Source organism: Mustelus asterias, chromosome 11 (genome assembly GCF_964213995.1).
Source record: "Mustelus asterias chromosome 11, sMusAst1.hap1.1, whole genome shotgun sequence".
In the NCBI taxonomy this organism is placed as follows: Eukaryota; Metazoa; Chordata; class Chondrichthyes; order Carcharhiniformes; family Triakidae; genus Mustelus; species Mustelus asterias.
The window spans coordinates 77,689,342-77,705,188 of NC_135811.1; positions in this window are offsets into that span (position 1 = coordinate 77,689,342).

Sequence of the window (15,847 nt, forward strand, 5' to 3'; positions counted from 1 at the left end):
TCCTCACTGGGCCACTGCTGTTTGTAATATTTATTAATGATCTGGATGAGGGTATAGTTGGGTGGATTAGCAAATTTGCTGATGACACCAAAGTCGGTGGTGTGGTAGACAGTGAGGAAGGGTGTCGTAGTTTGCAGGAAGACTTAGACAGGTTGCAAAGTTGGGCCGAGAGGTGGCGGATGGAGTTTAATGCGGAGAAGTGTGAGGTAATTCACTTTGGTAGGAATAACAGATGTGTTGAGTATAGGGCTAACGGGAGGACTTTGAATAGTGTGGAGGAGCAGAGGGATCTAGGTGTATGTGTGCATAGATCCCTGAAAGTTGGGAATCAAGTAGATAAGGTTGTTAAGAAGGCATATGGTGTCTTGGCGTTTATTGGTAGGGGGATTGAATTTAGGAGTCGTAGCGTTATGTTGCAACTGTACACAACTCTGGTGCGGCCGCACTTGGAGTACTGTGTGCAGTTCTGGTCCCCACATTACAGGAAGGATGTGGAGGCTTTGGAGAGGGTGCAGAGGAGGTTTACCAGGATGTTGCCTGGTATGGAGGGGAGATCCTATGAGGAGAGGCTGAGGGATTTGGGATTGTTTTCGCTGGAAAGGCGGCGGCTAAGAGGGGATCTTATTGAAACATATAAGATGATTAGAGGTTTAGATAGGGTGGATAGTGATAGCCTTTTTCCTCTGATGGAGAAATCCAGCACGAGGGGGCATGGCTTTAAATTGAGGGGGGGTAGTTATAGAACCGATGTCAGGGGTAGGTTCTTTACCTAGAGGGTGGTGAGGGATTGGAATGCCCTGCCAGCATCAGTAGTAAATGCGCCTAGTTTGGGGGCGTTTAAGAGATCCGTAGATAGGTTCATGGACGAAAAGAAATTGGTTTAGGTTGGAGGGTCACAGTTTTTTTTTAACTGGTCGGTGCAACATCGTGGGCCGAAGGGCCTGTTCTGCGCTGTAATGTTCTATGTTCTATGTTGTTCAACTCTGTCCTAAACTGACCCCCCTTTATTTTGAGGCTATGCCCTCTAGTTCTAGCTTCCTTTCTAAGTGGAAAGAATCTCTCAACCTCTACCCTATCCAGCCCCTTCATTATCTTATAGGTCTCTATAAGATCCCCCCTCAGCCTTCTAAATTCCAACGAGTACAAACCCAATCTGCTCAGTCTCTCCTCATAATCAACACCCCTCATCTCTGGTATCAACCTGGTGAACCTTCTCTGCACTCCCTCCAAGGCCAATATATCCTTCCGCAAATAAGGGGACCAATACTGCACACAGTATTCCAGCTGCGGCCTCACCAATGCCCTGTACAGATGCAGCAAGACATCTCTGCTTTTATATTCTATCCCCCTTGCGATATAGGCCAACATCCCATTTGCCTTCTTGATCACCTGTTGCACCTGCAGACTGGGTTTTTGCGTCTCATGCACAAGGACCCCCAGATCCCTCTGCACAGCAGCATGTTGTAATTTCTTTCCATTTAGATAATAATCCAATTTGCTATTATTTCTTCCAAAGTGAATAACCTCGCATTTGTTAACGTTATACTCCATCTGCCAGATCCTCGCCCACTCACTCAGCCTGTCCAAATCTCTCTGCAGACCTTCTACGCCCTCCACACGATTCACTTTTCCACTTATCTTTGTGTCGTCTGCAAACTTTGTTACCCTACACTCAGTCCCCATCTCCAGATCGTCTATATAAATGGTAATTAGTTGAGGCCCCAGTACCGATCCCTGCGGACGCCACTAGTTACCATCTGCCACTAGTTACCATCAGCCTGGAGCTAAATGTTTTGCAGACGCCCTGGCTGCCTCCAGAATAAATCTGAAATTTTAAACATTTCCCTTAAACATAAACTATATCAATAGCACACTATCATCACAAGGAGGATTAAACAACTTCATGGTATTGTTTCGTGGAAGAGCATGGGAGGTCTCCCTTGTGTCCTGGTTAATATTTATTCCTTAATGAACACTCAGTAAAGATGATTATCTGGTCAAATCTCTCATTGTTTATAGAGGAATATTCTGCACAAATTGGCTGTCATGTTTCCTACATTGCAAGAGTAACTACACTTCAAAATTACTTCATTGTACATTCATTCACTTGAGGACATCCTGTGGTAAAGAAAATGGTAAAGAATTGTGAGCTTTTTAAAAAACACCTATAAAGGCAGTTTAAATGTGTCTGAAGACAGAATCCAGCTAATTTTGAGTGCAAATTCTGTCACTATATTTCAGTGAAAATGTTGGATCAGTGGCCTATATGAGGACTAATCCTCACTTATGTGCGGAGATTCACAGCAGCAGGTAATGGAACTATAGTGGTCTCTGAGTAAGTGAAAGGAAGCTTGCGCTCTACACAGTAAATAGGGCAGTCTTGACACAGGATGAATAGTCTTCGGATCATTAGAACAAGGATTAAGTTGGATATTCACAATAAAAAGGCAATCTCATGGGCTGTTCAGCATAATCTTCAATGATGTATTCATTTAGAAGCTCAAGATTTAAAAAAACAGGTTAACATTACATGAAGTATTAGTGATCAGTAATGTCCTAAGTTGTTAGGGTTGTGAGTCTTAACAAAAAGAGAAGAATGTGGTTTGCACTTATAGATACAAATTAACACACAACTGATTGTATTGAAATAAATGTTCTATGCTCTGCACAGAGTACAAACTGAAGGTAAAACAACAGTCTGTGGCAACACCCCAATGACATTATCATCAAATCATGCGATCAGTTTTTAAAGCAACCTCCAATCCTTTTAGATATATAATATTCCTCCCCCTTTACTTCTATGGTTATGAGAACAAATTACTATGATATATATATAAAAAATCAATAATACTCAAGACACAGCACTATCCAAATTAATCATTATGCACAGTCAATATTAAAGTCGATCAGGAGGATGTCTATTCCTCTTCGGTTGTATACAACATTCTGGAACTTAGCTGTTCTTGACCTCAGAAGTATGATTTGGAACTTCAGTAGACACTTCTTTTCTTGGAACTAATTATACAACATTCTCAAATGGTATAGTAGCATAGACATAATCATCAGGCAACTCCGATTCAACTAAGTCCTCCACTAAAGAAGTTGGTACTTCTGGAGATGAATCTGAGAAATCATTTCGAGATGACAACAATTGGCCAGCATGGCATTGCCAAACTAATTTACCTTCGGTTGGAACTGTGTCAGAAATTGGACTTGTTTTTGTTCAAACTATGGTACCCATTTTTCACTTGTGGCGCTAACACTTGATCTCCTTGTTGAAATGAGTGTTGTTTTGTCATCACTTCCTGTCTCACAACTAGAGATTGTTGTTAATTCTCTACTATCTCTGACATTTCTGGTGGTAATAACAAATCAAACAAAGTTCTCAACTTTCTTTGTAATAGTATTGCAGATGAACTTTGGGCAGTTGCATGAGTAATGTTTCCATAAGATGTCAAAAACACGATGTGATAATTAATGAACCTTGCTCTTTTGAAGTTTTTAAAGAATGTTTTATGGATTGTACGAATCTTTCAGCTAATCCGTTAGTTATGGATGATCAGGTGTAGACTATATATGCTGATTACCATTTACTTTGAGATAATTCTCAAACTCTTGTGAAGTAAACTGTGAACAATTATCGCTAACAATCTGTTTGTTTACCAAATTTTGTCAAGTTTTTCAATGGTTTGTTCAGATGTAGTAGACCTCATGGAAACAACTTCTGGACATTTTGACTGTGCATCAATTATGACTAAGAACAAGTTCCTCAAACAGACCAGCAAAATCAACATGCAATCGTTGCCATGGCATTTTAGGCCACTCCCAAGGATGTAAAGGAGACAAGGGTGGTGCACTTCTTATTCGTGCACCGGGTTAACACAGTGCCACGTTTTCTTCAATCTGAACATCCAGACCTAGCCACGAAAAATAATTACACGTTAATTCCTTCATCTGGACTATACCAGGATGTTCTTCATGTGATTGTTCATGAACTCTTCCAAGCAGACTAGGAGGAATAATCACTCGGAATCCACACAATAGGCACCTACCTTGGATGTTTGACTCAAGCTTTCTTGGCACATATGGTTTCAAATCAGGATGTGGATGATGCATTCCAGCTTTTGTTCTTTTCATTATCATATCCATCACCTTCTCCGTTATGGGATCATTTCTGATATATCTCTGAACTTGAGAAGCTGTCACAGGCAAATGATCTACTAATGAAAAATAAAGAATCTTAGCAAAACTAGTTGGTGGCATTCACTCAATAGATAAAGTTAAGCGTGATAATGCATCAGTATTAGCATAACATTCTGATGACACTTTATATCATAAGCATGTGCAGATAGGATCAGTGGCCATCTTTGCAATTGATTAGAAGGTAATGATGGTATGCCTTTATGTGGCCCAAAATTAGTAAAGGGTTGACGATCAATCAATAATCTAAAATGATGACCATATAAATAATTCATGGCCAAAAATTATACTCAGTGCTTCTTTTTCTAGCTGAGCATAGTCAAATTCAGCACGAACCAGAGTATGCAAAGCAAAAGCTATTGTTCATTCTTCTCCTGAATGCATAACATGTGAAATGACTGCCCCTACTCCATAAAATGAAGTGTCGTAAGCAAGCAATAATAGTAGCTTTGAATTAAAATGAGCTAATACTTCAGACTTCTGCGAGGCATCTTTGACATTCTTGTACATTTTCTCACATTCTGTTATCCAGTCCCATGACTGTTTCACACAAAATTAAGCAATGGCTTCAATAATGTAGCTAAGTTAGGAACAAATTTGCCATGCTAAATTACTAATCCTAGGAAGGACCTCAATTGCATCACATTCGTCGGTCTGGTGCTTCTAAAATAACATCCATTTTTTTAGGTGCTTTATGTAGGCCTTTACAATCAGTAACGTGACTCAACTTCTGGACTGATGGCTTGAAAAAGTCACTCTTTTCTTTCTTGATACGCAGACCAATTGCTTGAAGATGTTCTAATGTTGCTTCTAAATTATTCAAATGCTTCTTTTCACTGGACCCAGTAATTAGAGTATCATCTTGTGACATTGTACATCAGAGAGATCACTTAAAATCTGTTTTGTCGATCTTTGGAATAGACCAATGGGGATGTTTTTCCAAAAGGCAATCTTTTATGACAAAAGAGACCTTCATGAGTGATGGTGCTAAGCAATGATTGCAATTCAGCAGCTATATGCACCTTTAAATATGTTAGTAAAATATCAATCATGCTGAATTTCTGCCCACCCAGCAAACAAATCTTCAATTAAAAGAAGTTGATATTGATTAGCACACAACAATTAAAAGAAGTTGATATTGATTAGCACACAACACTAGATTTATATTTGTTTTAAAATCACCACAAATACGAACTGAACCAGCTGGTTTCATGACAGGTATGATAGGAGTAGCCCAGTCACTCATTGTAATTGGCTCAACACACCAGTGTTAACAAGTTGTACTGATTCTTCTTCGACCTTGGGACAAACGCATATGGCACCACTTTTGCTTTGAGACATTTTGGTTGACTATTAGGCTTTATCTTGAGTTTCACTTGAACTCCCTTCAGTGTGAGCCAAGTGTCTCATCAAACACACTTTTGTATTTATCCAAAAGGTTTGGCACCAACCAATCTCCAATGACAACACTCCAGTCAAGCTTTATCTTCTTCAAACATCTCCTAATTAGAGCCCTAGACCACATGGCGAGGCAATTACACTTTTTGTCCACTCAACTCACCATGATGTAATCTTTAAAGGGCAGGATCTCTTCGTGTATGTCCTTAAAATCACATTAGCTGGTTTTAAAGGAAGATGGCATGTCATCTCAGGAATTAAAGATACAGCACCAGTATCAACCTCCATCCTTACAGATATTCTGCTTAAGTTGAGAATCACCCAAAATCTATGTGATTCACTCTGCATGGATAAGCTGTTTGGTTGGAGCTCTCTCTCACATTTCTGGACGCTCTCTTCTGCACAGTCGTAATTCTTTTCTTCCATGTTGCAAATTTTTTTTGTAGCATGTAACTTGTTTTTCTTCTTGAAGGTACACAGATTCTTCTTCTGAATGTTCTTCTCAGGGGAAGTTGGTCTAGCCTAACAAGCTTTTGCAACGTGACCCATTTTCTGCAATTCTTGCATTGACTATCCTTGCTCCAGTATTTACTCACTGGTCCATTTCGGCCATCTGTGACAAGCTTCTTAGAATCCTAGATTTCCTGTAGTGCAGAAGAGGCCAATCGGCCCATCAAGTAGACAGAGGATCTTACCCAGGTCCTATTCCCATAACACCATATGTTGATCCCACTAACCCCGCTCACCCACACATCTTGGGACATTAAGGGGCAATTTAGTGTGGTCAATCCACCTAACTTACACATCTTTGGAGTGTGGGAGGAAACCGAAGCACCCGGAGAAAACCCATGCAGACACGGGGAGAATGTGCAAACTCCACACAGTTACCCAAGGTCAGAATTGAACCTGGGTCCCTGGAGCTGTGAGGCAGTAGTGTGAACCACTGTGCCACCGTGACGCCCCCCCCCCGGTGTTTTGACTTTTTATGAGCAGTTCCCAACTTGTGGATCTTCATTCCTGCACCAAATTTTGAAGCCTCTTTAGCAGCCAGTTCCATTGTCACTGTGATTTCTACTGTTGTCTTTAAAGTTAAAGCATATTCAGTAAATAATTTTCCTCGCCTGATTTTGGAGGCCACAAACTTGACAATCTCAAAGAGAAACTTCTAATGGCAAACTGAACTGAGAAAAATTGGTATGAGTAACTTGTTTGCAACTTTATTCACTTGTACCAAGTACTGAAAACTCACTGCATTGGAAATCTATGATTCATTTTCTTCATTTAAATGCCCCATGGATCCTAACTGATCCCCCATTTCTCTTGCAGGCACGAGCGACTTGGGACTGCTCAACATTTTTTTTTCCGTCTTCCCAGTGCTCTCCTTTTTAGTCTGGAGACTGTTGACTTGACGCATTTTTTTCAAACGAGTCCAGCTGCACAGCAAAGCATCCACTCTTTTCAAATATGTCAGATGCTACCTGGAATCTCACCATTCTCTGATCAGAAAACCACCCCTCTTTTAAAACCATACAGTGAGCTTTTTCTTACTTGAGTCTTCCTTCACTGACACTTCAATTTTCAATCCTGTCATTGCTTCTTCCCAGCCTTCTAATATTCAAATTTTGAGGACCCACAATTTTTCTCTTAGGATCTTTTCTTGATGTTCTTGGTGAAGCAAAATCCTGACTCGCCGCCAATTTTCTTTCTGTAATGCCCTAACTATGTTAGGGATCATGGGTTTTAACAAAAAGAAAACGTGGTTTGCACACGTAGATTCAAACTAACACATAACAGGCTTTATTGAAAGATGTTCCCTGCACTGCACAGAGTACGAACTGAAAGTAAAACAGCAGACTGACATCACCATCAAATTATATGATCAGGTCTTAAAGTAACCTGCAACCCTTAAATCCTGAACTATATAACAGGATCAGTATGACACTACGGCACATGTTTTTAATAAACTCTTAATCACCAGTCTCCCTCCCTGCAATAACTACTCTTTTAGTAGCAAATCTTGCACCTTCTCCTCTTGTAAGATTTCGAGCTGGGCTTCCGCCATTTGCAGAATAAGATTCTGTCATTGTAATATTCCAGTTTGGACTATGAAACTTCGGCCTTGTGTATGTTTCTTACATTATTGGGTTGAAAAGTTTCATGAGCCATGATTGCAACATCTAGTGGTCAACCGTACAACTTTCTTTGCTGTTGGAAAACCTGAAAGTCTATCTGAAGGCCTAATGATGTCAGAGGCCAGGAAGAACTGACGTTCCCTGCCCAAAGAGTGGCATTTGTCAGCCGATGATGATCTTTATCATAGAGAAATCATAAATGTGGAAAAGATGATCAACCTCTCCTGCTGCTCCATGACATTGCCACATTGGGCCCGATTTTACCATTTTCATTCTAAGTGCTGAATCTGGGCGCAATTCAGATCCGACTTGGAAAACTGCTCTCAGGCACCCCCATATGCACTTAGCCTGAAAAAAAGAATTGCGGGTCTGAATCGTGCTGTGGGCGGGGTTTATCATGCCTGAAACTCTGCTGCTCCGATTGGAGCTTTGAACTGCGCATGCGTAGTGAAATAAATTTGAAAAACGCGTCCCTGTCACATCGCTCCCAAGTCGCAAAAAGCAGATAAAGCTGCCCGGGAGCAAAAAGCAGGAGCGATGGCTCCCACAGATATCGTCCCACACCCAAAACATAACTGTCCCCCTAATCCACCCACCCCCCACTACCCATATCAATCGCGATCCTCTGCCCCACTTCCCCCCCACTGATTGCCTGCAGAGTGACAGCGGTCCCCCCTGACTCCCCCACCAGAGATCCATCTGGCCTCCCTCCCACCACCAACCAGAGAATGATCAGGCCTCCCTCCTCCCCCCCTTCCCACCAGAAAATGATCGGGCCTCCCTCCTCTCCTCCCTCCCCCCACCAGGGAATGATCTGACCTGCCTCCCTCCCCACCCCCCCGTCCTCCACCGATCTGAGTCAGAGAGCCGTTGGAAGCTCTGAACTTACCTCTTCAGAAGCTGGAGCACCCAAAACAGGCCTTTCCCGAGCATGTTTATTCCACACCGAATCTGGACAGGCGAACGCGATGGTAAAGGGGGAAGTGCTGGTAAAGTTGGGCGGGCAGCCCACTAATTCAATTTAAATGCATGCAAATGCATTTAACTTGAGGTCGTGCCCATTTTAGGTGTGGTTTGGATCGCGGCCATTTTTGGGCCTTGGTAAAGTGGGCATCTGTGCGGGCTAATCGCGCTAATTGCCTCACGCCCGACTTTACGAAGTTTCGCACCTGAAAACGGGCGCGACACAATGGTAAAATCGGGCCCATTACATGTGGTAAAATAGAAAATATTATCTCCTTCCTGCAGCACTGCATAACACACTGGCTTATCCTGGACATGCCTCCCAGTTGGGGAAGAAAAAGCAAAACTGGTAAATAAGTGTACAGGTCTGAACTAGTCTTGTATACCAAACAATGGAATGCCTGTATGGATCAGTACTCTTAATTCCCAGTTTTTAGTGTTTTTTCCTTCTGTTGATGGCCAGACTAGCTTGTACTGTGGCAGATACTTCAGTGTAGATTCGATTAGATTGTATAGCTCCTGGTTGACTGCCTCCCTGCTTAGCCATGATGCTTAGCCAGGGACTGCCTCCCTGCTTAGCAGCAGTCTCTTCACACAGTTAGCATGTGACCAACAGCTAGCTTCCTCTACTAAACAGAATGCCTGAGATACCAGTTGATACCGTGGGAGTGTCCCTTATGTCCTCTGATCTGTGTGTCTGCCTTCTTCTGTGCCTATTACTCCTTCTCCTGCTCATCTATCAATAAGGCAAACTGTCAATTAGAAACAAGGTTTCTTTGTGCAGCTTTGGGAGTGTAACTTCTGCCTTTCCGCACTCTAGATTCTCCCTCTCATTTTAACTCCAATCCTTGTCAGACATGAGAATCCTGCGAAGTCAAAGCTGTGCAATTTTTCAGGGGCTACTATTAGCTATCTCTTTGTCAAGGTCTATAATCTGAAAGCAGCTTAAGATGGAAGTTGTATTAATAACAACTGATATCGCAAAGAAAGGGTTTTTGAGATGTAGAAACATGAGCTCAAACATCAAAAAATAATCACAATCATACTCAATTTGTGCAGGCAACGACTCTTATGCATGGAATACTTTATTTCACTTAGTCTGGAGCATTCTTCATGCTGAGATCAAGCCCTATAAATTTGCATGGGCCTCACATTTCATGGTGTTGCCTCATTTTTATTAATTTATAGTCATGAGTGAAGAGAACCTAACAAATAGCTACCTCACCCACTTGCTGTTGCTGCACTTGTTTGTGAACTAGTTTTTTTTGGTGAGGTATTTTGCAGTTTTTGTTTGTGTCAAATTTAAAATCAAAATAAGGAACACAGCAAATGAAATGTAACACTTAGTGCACTTTTTTGATTCTTAATTGAACCTATTACCAATTCTGTTGGTAGGTTAATAAGCAACAACTGCATGAGAGGATAAGGTGTATGGGTTGTCATTTTTGAGTAAGATGAGAATTCAGCAAGGCAGTTAGTTGACAATTAATACTGTTTGGACTTTGCATACTTCTCAACTGGCCTATGGACAAGCCTGTCAAGTGCCAATGGTTATGGAGCAATAAGAGTCATTTATGGAGAGCAAAGTTTTAAAGGGGAGGGCCATCGCTCACCTGAGGAGCAGGATCAGTTTGTGTAGAATTGGAACAGGGCCAGTATTTTCTGGGAGTGGCAGGCCAAGTGTTTAGCGACCAGCGTACTGACAGCTGTTCAGTCATTATTCAGAGTTTACAGAAATGACTGCAAGCAGATGGACTTAAAAAGGGGAAAGAGAAAAAAAATCCAAGAAACATCACCAGCAGGAAGTAAAGTGTTTATTAAAAGCTGGTGATTGTTTTGTATAAGCTGAAGACTTTTATAACTTGCGGAGTGAGTTGAATAGCGACAATGCCAAATTTGAAACTTTTGGAGATGTCAAGAGCTGCTTAAATGGATTAATTGTTTAGGGCAGCAAGTGAAACCACTTGCATATGTTTTGATAAATGTTTTTCATGGTTTGAACTGCTATTCTCATGCTTCAAATTGGGTAAGAAACAACCAGGACAAACTCACAGGACATGCACTCAATTATTTTAAGTTTTAATGTTGAACTGAAGTCTTTCCTTAACAGAGTTGATGCCCAGTTATACCTCAATGTGTTATAACGGTGTTCAGTTAGATTTGGGAAATTAAAAAATTTATCTCAGGTAAATTCCATGTGGTGGGTCTTCATCTTACAACTTGTCTTGTTTAGATATTTCAGAGGGTCTTAAAATGTAATCATGTAGTGGGTGATTGAAGTCACATGTAGGCCCTTCACTGAATAACGTGTGAATCAACCACATTTTTACAACACTCTAACACTTTAACATGCATGGTTTTCCTTGAATCAGCCACAAATGATCATACTCATTGAATTTAATTACACAATTTAAAATGGCAGGGATCTGAACTCACCTCTGTCTTTTTAATCCTGTACAATAATCACTGCTCTAGTATACCTTATGATTTTTGTGTTCAGCTCCTCTTAGGTGTCCAAATGTGTGCTTTAATGCTCTCCAACATGGGATCAAATTACAGATTTGCCTCGTGGGGCGGGTGATACCATTCTCAGGAAGTATATCCTGGGAACTTGTGGTGGTGATGGTCCTCATAAAATTAATTTTTATCAATCTACAGAAATTGTGCTAAGATTGTTTTAATGCATTGGTCAGATCACATATAAGCATGTATTTTGTGATTTCATACTTCCATCCAGTAGCCCTGATTTCCTGGTTCATGTTCTTTATGAGGCGCTCAGCTGGCAGTGCAGGATTATCAAATTACCCCCCCTCTGAGGTTTTATGTTCAGTTTTGTTTATCAACCTTCAATAAAATGGAGGTGATTTCTCTGCTGGATACAAATATGAGCAAATATGACCTGGATGGTCCCACATGCAAAAATGATAAGCTTTGGGCAAAGATTGCAGAACTCAAGCTCTGAATGAAGCAAACTATACGGGTCTGTATCTGCATAAAATATTAAATGCTGCAGATAAGATAAATCCTGATATTGTTTAAGTAACTTTCTATAGGAATTTCAATTTTTTTGAATAATCTACCTGCATAAAAATAAGAATTTCAGGGGTTTTAAAATATAGCAGGTTACACGGTTAGGTGAATTAGTACTAGAGGGAGGAGTTTGATGGGCTATAAGAGCTTTTGTCATCCTTAATTTATGTTCTCAATCTTAAGGTCATCTTTAGTCATTTGAGATAGCAGATGCCTTTACATTTTAGGAATGTAAGAAATTTGTCTTCTATTGTCTCATAAAATAGGATGTAAATGCAGTCCCATGATCCTGCCTTTCAAAATTCTCATTAAGACCCACCAGGAATTGTTTTCTGTTGTACAATTTGTTACTTATAACATAAACACAAAATGAACAGTGACCCCAGCTATAGATTAGTTTTATGCTTACTGGGTTTTTATTAACATTTACCAGATAGCTACTATTTACCAATGCCAGATGCTCAAAATTATCCCTCCAAATAATAGTACTGGAGAAACTAAGCAATGATGTGGAGATGCCGGCGTTGGACTGGGGTAAACACAGTAAGAAGTTTAACAACACCAGGTTAAAGTCCAACAGGTTTATTTGGTAGCAAAAGCCACACAAGCTTTCGAAGCTCTAAGCCCCTTCTTCAGGTGAGTGGGAATTCTGTTCACAAACAGAGTTTATAAAGACACAGACTCAATTTACATGAATAATGGTTGGAATGCGAATACTTACAACTAATCAAGTCTTTAAGAAACAAAACAATGGGAGTGGAGAGAGCATCAAGACAGGCTAAAAAGATGTGTATTGTCTCCAGACAAGACAGCCAGTGAAACTCTGCAGGTCCACGCAACTGTGGGCGTTACAAATAGTGTGACATGAACCCAATATCCCGGTTGAGGCCGTCCGCGTGTGTGCGGAACTTGGCTATCAGTTTCTGCTCAGCGACTCTGCGCTGTCGTGTGTCACGAAGGCCGCCTTGGAGAACGCTTACCCGAATATCAGAGGCCGAATGCCCGTGACCGCTGAAGTGCTCCCCAACAGGAAGAGAACAGTCTTGCCTGGTGATTGTCGAGCGGTGTTCTAAGCAACTCAGAGTAGGCATTTGACTATCTAAGGGTGAAGGTATTGATAATCCACTCCTAATGCAGTATCTTGCTTGAACCAGGCACGGGTCAATGCACCTAATTTGTAGTGCTACTGATTTTTCTGGTAATTAATTTTAGAATTGGGAGCACCATGAATTGGGTGGCTCATTCCACGCCTGATTTTTTTGATCTGCATCCCCATTGAATGAGGCTCTGCACCAGCTTTATAGGTTTTCCTGTCAAACACAGATGAGGATGGTAAAATAGTAAGGAGCAAAACCTACCTCTATTAGACAAACCACTGCAATAATAATCATCACTACAACAGTAACTGCGATAGCCAGCAGAAGCTTGTGTCCATACTCCACTGCAGATAAACTCATCTGCTTCTACAACAGAAACAGAATTGAAGTTATGATATGAATGAGAAAGTTTAGTTTGTAAAAGACATCATGACATTAAGGAAAAGCATAACATTTGAGAGCATTAGTACACAGAAAAAAGTATGAACAAATTATAGAGCTTGCAACATTACATGAATCATTATTATTTGATTCAATGAGCCTTCATTGGTTCCTCTCGCAAATGGAAGCCTTTGACAATATGTAGTTCTGCTCCTCTCCTCTTTGAAGTTCCTCCAGTAACCATTTTAATCCAAATTGACAGGCAGAGTATTGAAACCTTTCTTCTCCACCTGGATGACTTGCAATAACTCAAAAGCTGTCTAATAGCCTTCAAATATGATAGAAAAATAAGGATTTCACCAGCAATATCTTACGTTATTTAAATATTCATTAATACAAAGGTAAAAAAATATTTTCACGTTTAAGAAGCTAATTTTATAAATACTCATGCTTTTTTAAACTGTTTTACTGTACCTTTTGATCTTTCTGATATTACAATTTTATATAATCCAATTCTCTTCCCACCTGCCCTGAGACTCCCACACTTACCTAGTCCTGGGCTCCTGAGACTTCTGGGGACTGCACGCAGTCCTAGCCCTGTCTACTACAGCTTCTGGTGTTGCAGGGATTAGAGAGCTGCTGAACACTAACAGGTCTCTAAGGCAGGACTTCCTCCCAAGTGAATGGCAGAAGTCCCGTCTCAAGCCAATGAATGCTTGTTGGAGCATTAAACCACTGTAGGCCGGCAGTATTGGTGTGGTCTTTTTGGATGGTGGGAAGGAAACCCTGCCAATCTCATAGTCCTGCCCACAGTCCAACGCCGGCATCTCCACACCACAGTTTATGAGCATGGCTTTCATCAACACAGTACTGAATGATGGTGCGTTATTAATAGTCTGCCTGTTGGATAAGTCATTCAACCAAAATCCAAGTTGCCTGGTAAAAATCCCATAACATTATCTGCAGAATTCTCCCAGTGTCCTGGTCTACAACACTCCTTCAAACAATACCAACTGAGCAGACTAATTGGCCACATTTAATCATTAATAGACAAATGTGAGATATTCTTCTGAATGGCTGCTATGCTTGCTTACTAAAAATAGTCAATGCACAGATTTCAAGACAATTCATTGTGTAAGGTGCTTTGAAATATTTTAATGCAAGAGATTCTGTATTAATATATGGATAATTTATTAAATATCTGTAATTTAAATAATGGAGTGAAACTTTGAAGCAGTCTAACGTAATAACTACACCAATCACTGCATTCTAGAGATATCATTTTCATTGGCATCACATAAATTAAAACCTTACAGAATATTTGATAATGTACTTGGACTCTACACTTTAACCATAATCATATGAAAAGAGACAATCTCCGAGGTTAAGTTATTTTTACACTGTATTTGCATGACTCTTTCTACTATCTGAACGTTTTTGGCAGTTGAGGTCCTTTTCAATTTCTGAGAAGCTGAATATCTTTCTTAAAATATATTGTCATAATATTATTATTGGGTGACACAGTGGTTAGCACTGCTGTCTCACAGCTCCAGAGACCTGGATTTGATTCCTGGCTCGGGTCACTGTCTGTGTGGAGTTTGCATGTTCTCCCCATGTCTGCATGGGTTTCCTCCGGGTGCTCCGGTTTCCCCTCTCAGTCCAAAGATGTGCGCGTTAGGTTGACTAGCCATGCTAAATTGCCCCTTAGTGTCTCAGGGTGTGTAGATTCGAGGGATTAGTGGAGCAAATATGTGGGCTTGTGGCAATAGGGCCTGGGTGGGATTGTGGTCGGTGCAGACTCGATGGGCTGAATAACTTCCTTCTGCACTGTAGGGATTCTATGATTTCTATAACAATGACATCAGATTCCAAACACTCCACAGAAGCAGATAGTGGGCTTCCTGGTGGTGGAAGTGTAAACATATGCTTCAAAACTACCAAAAGAAAACCCCACAAATGACTTGCCCATTAAATAAACAGAAATTAATTCAAAATGTGCCGCTACATTTAATCAATGATTGGATGTAACTAGACATATCACACCATATCTGTTGAACCACAACCAATCCACTCCTGAGATATTGGTTGGAATTCTCTGGCCGTTCTGCCATCCGGATTCTCCAGTCCCACCAGCAGCGCACCCCCTGCCTGTGGGTTTCACGGAGGCGTGGGGTGATATCAATGGGAGATCCCATTGAGAGTGGCGGGACCATAGAATTCTGCTGCTGACCTGCACAGCGCCTTCCACCACCGGGAAACACAGGGCTGGGGGGCTGGAGAATCTCACCCCTAGAATTTGATGGAAAAAGAACTGTCCAATATTCAAGCTGATAACAATCAATACTGACTAGTTGAAAATGCAAACCTTTTGCAGTAACAGTATGCATTACAAGGTATACTTCTTCTAGCAGAGCTCACTGACTGTGCCAGCCTATAGGTTGCACAATAAAAAAAGTCTCCTTGCATCAATGATCTGAAACTGTATTATAGCACATGAGAACATATGAAAAAGGAGCAGGAGTCTGTCATATGGCCCATTGGGCATGCACTGCCACACAACAAAATCATAGCAAAACTAATTGTGGCGTTAACTCCAATTTCCTGTCTGTCTCCATAATCCTTGTTTCCCTTGTATATAAAAAATCC